Source organism: Haliotis cracherodii, unplaced genomic scaffold (assembly GCF_022045235.1).
Source record: "Haliotis cracherodii isolate W230 unplaced genomic scaffold, xgHalCrac1.p SCAF_12, whole genome shotgun sequence".
Classification (NCBI taxonomy): Eukaryota; Metazoa; Mollusca; class Gastropoda; order Lepetellida; family Haliotidae; genus Haliotis; species Haliotis cracherodii.
In genome coordinates, this window is record NW_027266267.1 from 42,143,768 (window position 1) to 42,150,226 (window position 6,459).

Genomic DNA, 6,459 nt, shown 5'->3' on the forward strand with positions numbered 1-6,459 from the left:
AATCGCACGCTGACTTAAGATCTATGAACGCACAACATAATCTACTTTTATGTAACAATAAGTATTTTGCACAGGCGCCACCTAGCGGTTATAGTGGTAACTTGCACAATGAGCTGGCTCTCACTTTTAAGGTAATTTCTCGCTGAAAACTATACCTACGACAACATGTAGTAACACGAAAATATAATTACAGGTACTGTTTTCATCATGGGCTGTGATATGGCCACATACAGAGCCTATATTGAGAGTTTTCATGCTGTCTTCATCAATTGCAAGGGTCCTCTTTCTCCATCTGACCGGTGTCCTCTGCCTCCCCAACATGGTCCTCTGTCTCCTCAAAATGGTCCTCTGTCTCCCCAACATGTTCCTCTGCCTCCTAAACCTGGTCCTCTGCCTCCTCAACCTGGTCCTCTGTCTCCTCAACATGGTCCTCAACATGGTCCTCTTCCTCCGACCCATCACCGAGAGGGGTTCAGCGTTTTATCAGCACCCATGCAATGATGGCACCAACTCCGGCAATGATCAGGGACACTCCCCCAAAATACAAGGGACCATTTGCTGGGGATATTTTGATATTTGCTGAAATGTTAAATATAGAAAGCTTAACTAACAGTGATCATGTTTGTGGTGTTTGTGATAAACACTTTTCTGAGACAGTTGAAGCACTGTTATCCTCCGTGGTTACAACGTATATGCACTGGATTCATAGAAAGTTGATCATTTCTAGTCGATGGTACTGATATGATCTTCATGTGAATTTTTTAACTTTGTACATGGACTCTACATGCATAAGTGTAAATTATCATGAAATAATTGTTGCGATATTCGAAAAATAGTATTATACACAAGGACAAGAAATGATGTCATGGTGGCTTTTGTCTCTTTAATTAAATAACCTTTTAGCGTCGAGTTAGTTCATAAATTATGGGAATGACTTATGTCTTCACGTGTGAACATTTATTTCTTAGTAAAATAAAATATAATGTTTTGTGTCATTGAAAGAGGTGGTTTTGAAAATAAATATTGACCTATATTTCAGAGACATTAACCTTCAAAAGCGGATTCATAATCGATGCACGTTCATGGCTCGGTAAGGTAGACGCTACACGTACATGTCTTCCAGAGCAAATTAGTACGGATACAACGAACAAAAAGCATTAAAAAGTTAAATTGTACTGAAAATAAATGGAACATACATACAGAAGCTCACCTGCATCATCTCGAGGGGAGAGTGGTCCAGAAAGAACTGTGAATAAGATAATGAACGCTGTGTCACATCTCTAAATGAGTGGGGAATTAGTAAAACACGTAAAAGTTGTTGTTTATCATCATAATATTGTCGTACGGAACTGTTAGGGAACTTCCAATTAACAGTTGCTCTCCACAAATTATATGAAATGATTCATTCAACGTTAAACTGATTTTCAGATTGACGCCTGAGCGGTCATTTGGTAATTTATTCATACCCTTAAAAAAGAAACCTGTTACTTCTTTTCAGAAATGGAATTTATTTTAAAAAGTATCCATACGAAGCTCAATCAATCTATCTGTATTCCAACATCGAATATATATTACATATAAATAACTGATTTACATACGAAGTGCATGCGTATTAACGATTTCACCCGCTACATAACATTGTTGATGCTGACAAACAGACAGATATAGACATTAAGTAAGTGACTGTCAATTGAAATTATTTGATCAACTTGTTCAGCCAGTATTGTTATATGGATCTGAGGTGTGGGGTTTTGAAAATGCTGTTGTCATTGAACGTGTACATCTTAAATTTTGTAAATATATTCTCAAGTTAAAATAGTCAACACCCGATTACATGGTATATGGTGAACTAGGGAGGTATCCTCTCATCATTTTCATCAAGATAAGAATGATTTCACATTGGTGCAAGCTAACATCATCACAAACTAGCCTTTCTAATATAGTATATAAACTTATGTTTCAAATATCCATTGCAAATCCAGATTACCATATCCCACTATTAAAAGAAGTAAAATGCATTCTTCAAAATATAGGCTTTAATTACATTTGGTTGTCTCAAACCTTTATTAGTGCCGCAGTGTTGAAACAAAATGTGAAACATGTTCTCATTGATAATTTTCTGCAAAGATGGCGAGAATCAAAGGAAAATTCATCTAAAGGTTACTATTATAACATGTTTAAAGAGTTACCATCCCTAGAACCTTATTTACTAGAACTACCAATCACCTTACGCATCTCTCTTGCTCGTTTTAGAACAGCATATCATAGATTACCCAATGAAACAGGACGATGGTATAATATTGTGAGAGAGGAAAGAAAATGTACATTGTGTAAAAATTTGATATGTGATGAAATTCACTTTTTATTAGAATGTCCAAAACTCTTAGAAATTAGAAACAAGTTTTTGCCTCAATACTACTGTATGTATGCTTCTGCCGTAAAATTCTCTCATTTGATGACCATTACTTATAAGCCAATTCTATTAAAACTGGCAAGTTATATAAGAAGATGTATGGAAATGTTCCACTGACATGTTTTCTCCTATTGTATCTAATTCCTATATCCAATTACATCTCTGTATCACTGCCGTGATTTACGAGAATAAACATCACTCATTCATTCATTCATTCATTCAGTGAGTGAGTGAGTGAGATGGGTTTAACGCCGTTTTTAATAGTATTCCAGTTATATCACGGCGTGACATTAAGTAATGTTTGATGACAGTGTAAAAGTACTTTCTTCATTTTGAGCCATTGTGGCACTGTTTCCAGTGTGACAAGTTTGTGAATGAAATTGAAGTAACACAGAACGCTACCTACCCAGGGTGAGGAGGATGCTGATAAGTTCTCCCATCTTCTCAAAGCAGCCAAGCACTGGGAGTGCCAATTTCAAGTTGCTTCTTCCCGTAGTGTTGACCAACGCTAATGGCAGCATTATTTCAGAGAGAGCTGGAAAATTATAGTACAAAGTCTGTAAGTCTTGGGCGGCCATGTGGTTAAAGCGTTTGCTCGTCATGCCGAAGACCCAGCTTGGATTCTCCACATGGGTACAATGTGTGTCCTCCACCGTGATATTGCAGAAATATTGCAAAAAGCGGCATAGAAACATACATACAAAACACAGGACTGCATAAGAGAGATATCACAAAATTAGATTGTGAGTGAGTGAGTTGGGTTTAACACCGCTTTGTATTCCAGGTATATCCCGGCGTCTCAGCTTGATGTGGGAGGAAAGCCAAAGTGATGCAGGTGTTAGGCTTTTATCTCATAGGTGACACCCACAAGCATTGTATGGTGCTGACAAACCTAGAAATATTATGAACCCACGAGCGCAGATTTCCGGCGCCCCTAACGGACGCTACTCTGCACAGCGCCTGAAAACAGGATGAATACATAGTGTGTGCATAGAATATACGAGGTACATTGTACATTCATAAGTTAACCCACCTGTGGCAACTCCAAGCTCGCAGATGACAGCCCAAGTGCTACCAATCGACCTCTGCTGTACCATCACGACAAGGCCGACAGCTAGGACCGATAATCCCACCAATAAAAGGGCAGACTTATGTAGCTTTTGCTTCTGGAAATGTTGGATGGTAACCAGTATTACCAGCACAAAAAACTGAGTGGCGAACAGACAAATGACAATGAGCCAATCATTGACGTGGATAAGTATTGTGCTGATTATGACGATTTCATTCAAAAGGATTGACAACCCTGTAAGACAGAAATAAATCCATGAGTATCAGATACGAACAACATTCCTATAATCCTATAAGGTAATAGCACACAACTATGAATTACATGACGCAACAACTAATTAGGTCTGGCTCATTTGTATAAAGTCGTCTTAAGATAAGGGACCGACCAAATTCAGCAGATATTATAGTTATCTATACAATAACGACTTATAATATTAAATTTTATCAACCCCTGTTATTTGTTAGATTCAGTTGAAATACCAAGGTCAATGTCAAGGTCAGACATCCAAGACACCCTAGTTTGAAGAGGGGGAGGGGATTCTGGTTATCGAACCAATCAGGCGCAGGTTGTGGCGCATAAGGAACGGGGCTGTGCACATCGCTTTAGAACACCTCAGAGCACTTGCTTAGCCGTTCTCAAGTTTAGCAATGCATTTGAAAACCTACCCACAGACGCAGCAAGTCTTATCGAGAGGAGGAAATAAAACGGTGGATGTTTGAACAGCTTGGGCGCATTCTGCTGGGTCGGTGAGTTCTTCTGCAGAAAACTGCTAGCGATGAATCCTATAACAGCAGATATCACAAACGCTCTCATGGTAAGAAACAAGTTCCATCCAGGAGAAAGGCCGACCACCATGGCAGTGATACCAATGATGTTCCCGACGGTGAAGCTGGTGTGGCTGATAACAAGAGCGAGAGCTGGACAAGTGTAGAGGTGGTCCACGGTAGCTAACAACGCCAATGGTCCGAAGAAGACCCACAGCAAAACCTGACAAAGATTTCGTAAGGCCTTTATCAAGGTCAAATATCCCAAGACAAATTATTGATAATGTTATGTCCTCCTTTTGTAGTGGACAGCCTCAAATATATGTACATATTCTATATCTAAAACTTATTGGTCCAGAATATTTGTCAACAAAGGCAAGTGATCAGCAGAAGTTGGTTTCGATAAAAGAATCCATACCTTTTACACTTACTGTCTTTGACAATTAACTGCATTTGAGTGAGTGAGTGTGTGAGTTGGCCACGGAACTGCATTTGAAAATACTCGCATAAGCGTTTGAATGTATCTTCCCTACTCAAATGTCTACTAAAATGCGTCAAGTCTTCAGCAAATACTACTCGCACTTCCATTTGGCATATTCAGTCCAACATGGATACACGGAATAATCCTTTTAAAATATGCATAGTTTATTACAAACAGCAGTGCGAAAGGTAAGGTGAATATAGCGTTCTTACGTTAGGCCTATAAATAGTGTGTATGTTTAGTGGCCAACATATATGTCGTCTGAAACAAACAAAAAACTTTACAAGTAGTCCAGGCAATCTAGGCCATTTTTGCACTCAACTTGGAACAAATTTATGAAAGGTCCTGAAAACTACATACTAAAACCCCCAAACAATGCCGGTTTGGGAAATATGTCTAATTTGCATAATCCATATAAATATTTTAAAGACTTTGACAGACCTCCCATGATGCCAAATGGGATACCCAGTATATCGGCTGTGGTTGTCAATGACGAAAAGTAAGAGCAACAGATGAGTAGAACACTTCCGCCCAGGGCGACCTTCCGGAAGCCGTATTTGATCATAAGCGGCGCACAGGAAGCAGCTGAAACACACCACAGGTATGCAACAGAAAGTTACACTATTTGTGACTAAATGAAAATGTAACAATATGTAGTTTCTATCTGGAAACGTTACGTATGTTAGTCATGAATAAATACACTCGAGCAAAAACAAAACAACACCAACATGACGTTGGAGACCAAGGTGAATTTATCTTAGATGGTTAAAACGGTCACTCGTCAATCCGAAGCCTCGGTTTCGAGTCACCACGCGGGTACAGTGTGTGAAGCCCATTTCTGACGTTCCCGGCTATGCTGTTGCTGAACAAATGCACAGAGCCACGTAAACAATAATCACTCAGTTATCTTAAAATCAATTACCTGCCAGTGCAGAAAACGCACAAAATGTGATTAGTACTTCAGGGAGCGTCTTTCTGTCTTCCCTGGAATCTCTTCTGAAGACGACCCGGAGAAAAAACATCAAGGACGTGTAGAACCCAACTGTGATGTTCACTATCACACTGGCAAATATGGGAACGAGAAAAAGAATTGTCTTCTTACACTTAGACATAAGCTGAAATTAACGAAGGAATATTGTTACTCTCTGTTCAATGTCAGTGATGTCATAATGACTTTGTTACACGCTGTTTCTGGGATTGTGTTCCATGTCTATGATGTCTTTCATTGGATTTTGAAATTACAAACAATGCTAATTTCTTCTTTTGTGTTGTTTATTGGGTTATGTTATTGGTTACTCAATAAAACCCGCAAATATGAAAATAACATTCATCTCCAAAATGAACCGAAAACATCACACAGCCAAACGTCACATAAACTTTGAAACCTTTGCATTAAAAACAATATTTCAACTCTTACCGTACGTGGCTCGGTTATCACTTCAATGTAATCATACGCAGGGTTGGTTCCAGCAATGCATTCATAGTCATTATCTTCTGATTGGCTTCCTTCAGTAGCCTGATAACCAGAGGCTGGGTTGACATCGCCAATGTAGTTATATTCAACAGAAACAGGATTGCTGTGGTCGGTGCTAGCGTAACTACCAGCTGTAGTTTCATCAATGGATTCGTACTCGCTTGGCTTGTTTTCTTTGATCCCTTGTCCTTCGTCATGAGAAAGGAGGATTTCATCTGCGTATTTCTGATGAGAAGTTGGTCTGAATTCAGCCGACAT

General features: G+C 39.1%; 2 pseudogenes; one reads left to right on the forward strand and one right to left on the reverse strand.

The window, feature by feature from the left end:
* The first annotated feature begins 319 nt into the window (after positions 1-319).
* On the forward strand, positions 320-2,530 carry LOC139457397 (uncharacterized; annotated as a pseudogene).
* A 281-nt stretch (positions 2,531-2,811) lies between these two features.
* LOC139457398 (uncharacterized) lies at positions 2,812-6,459 on the reverse strand (annotated as a pseudogene).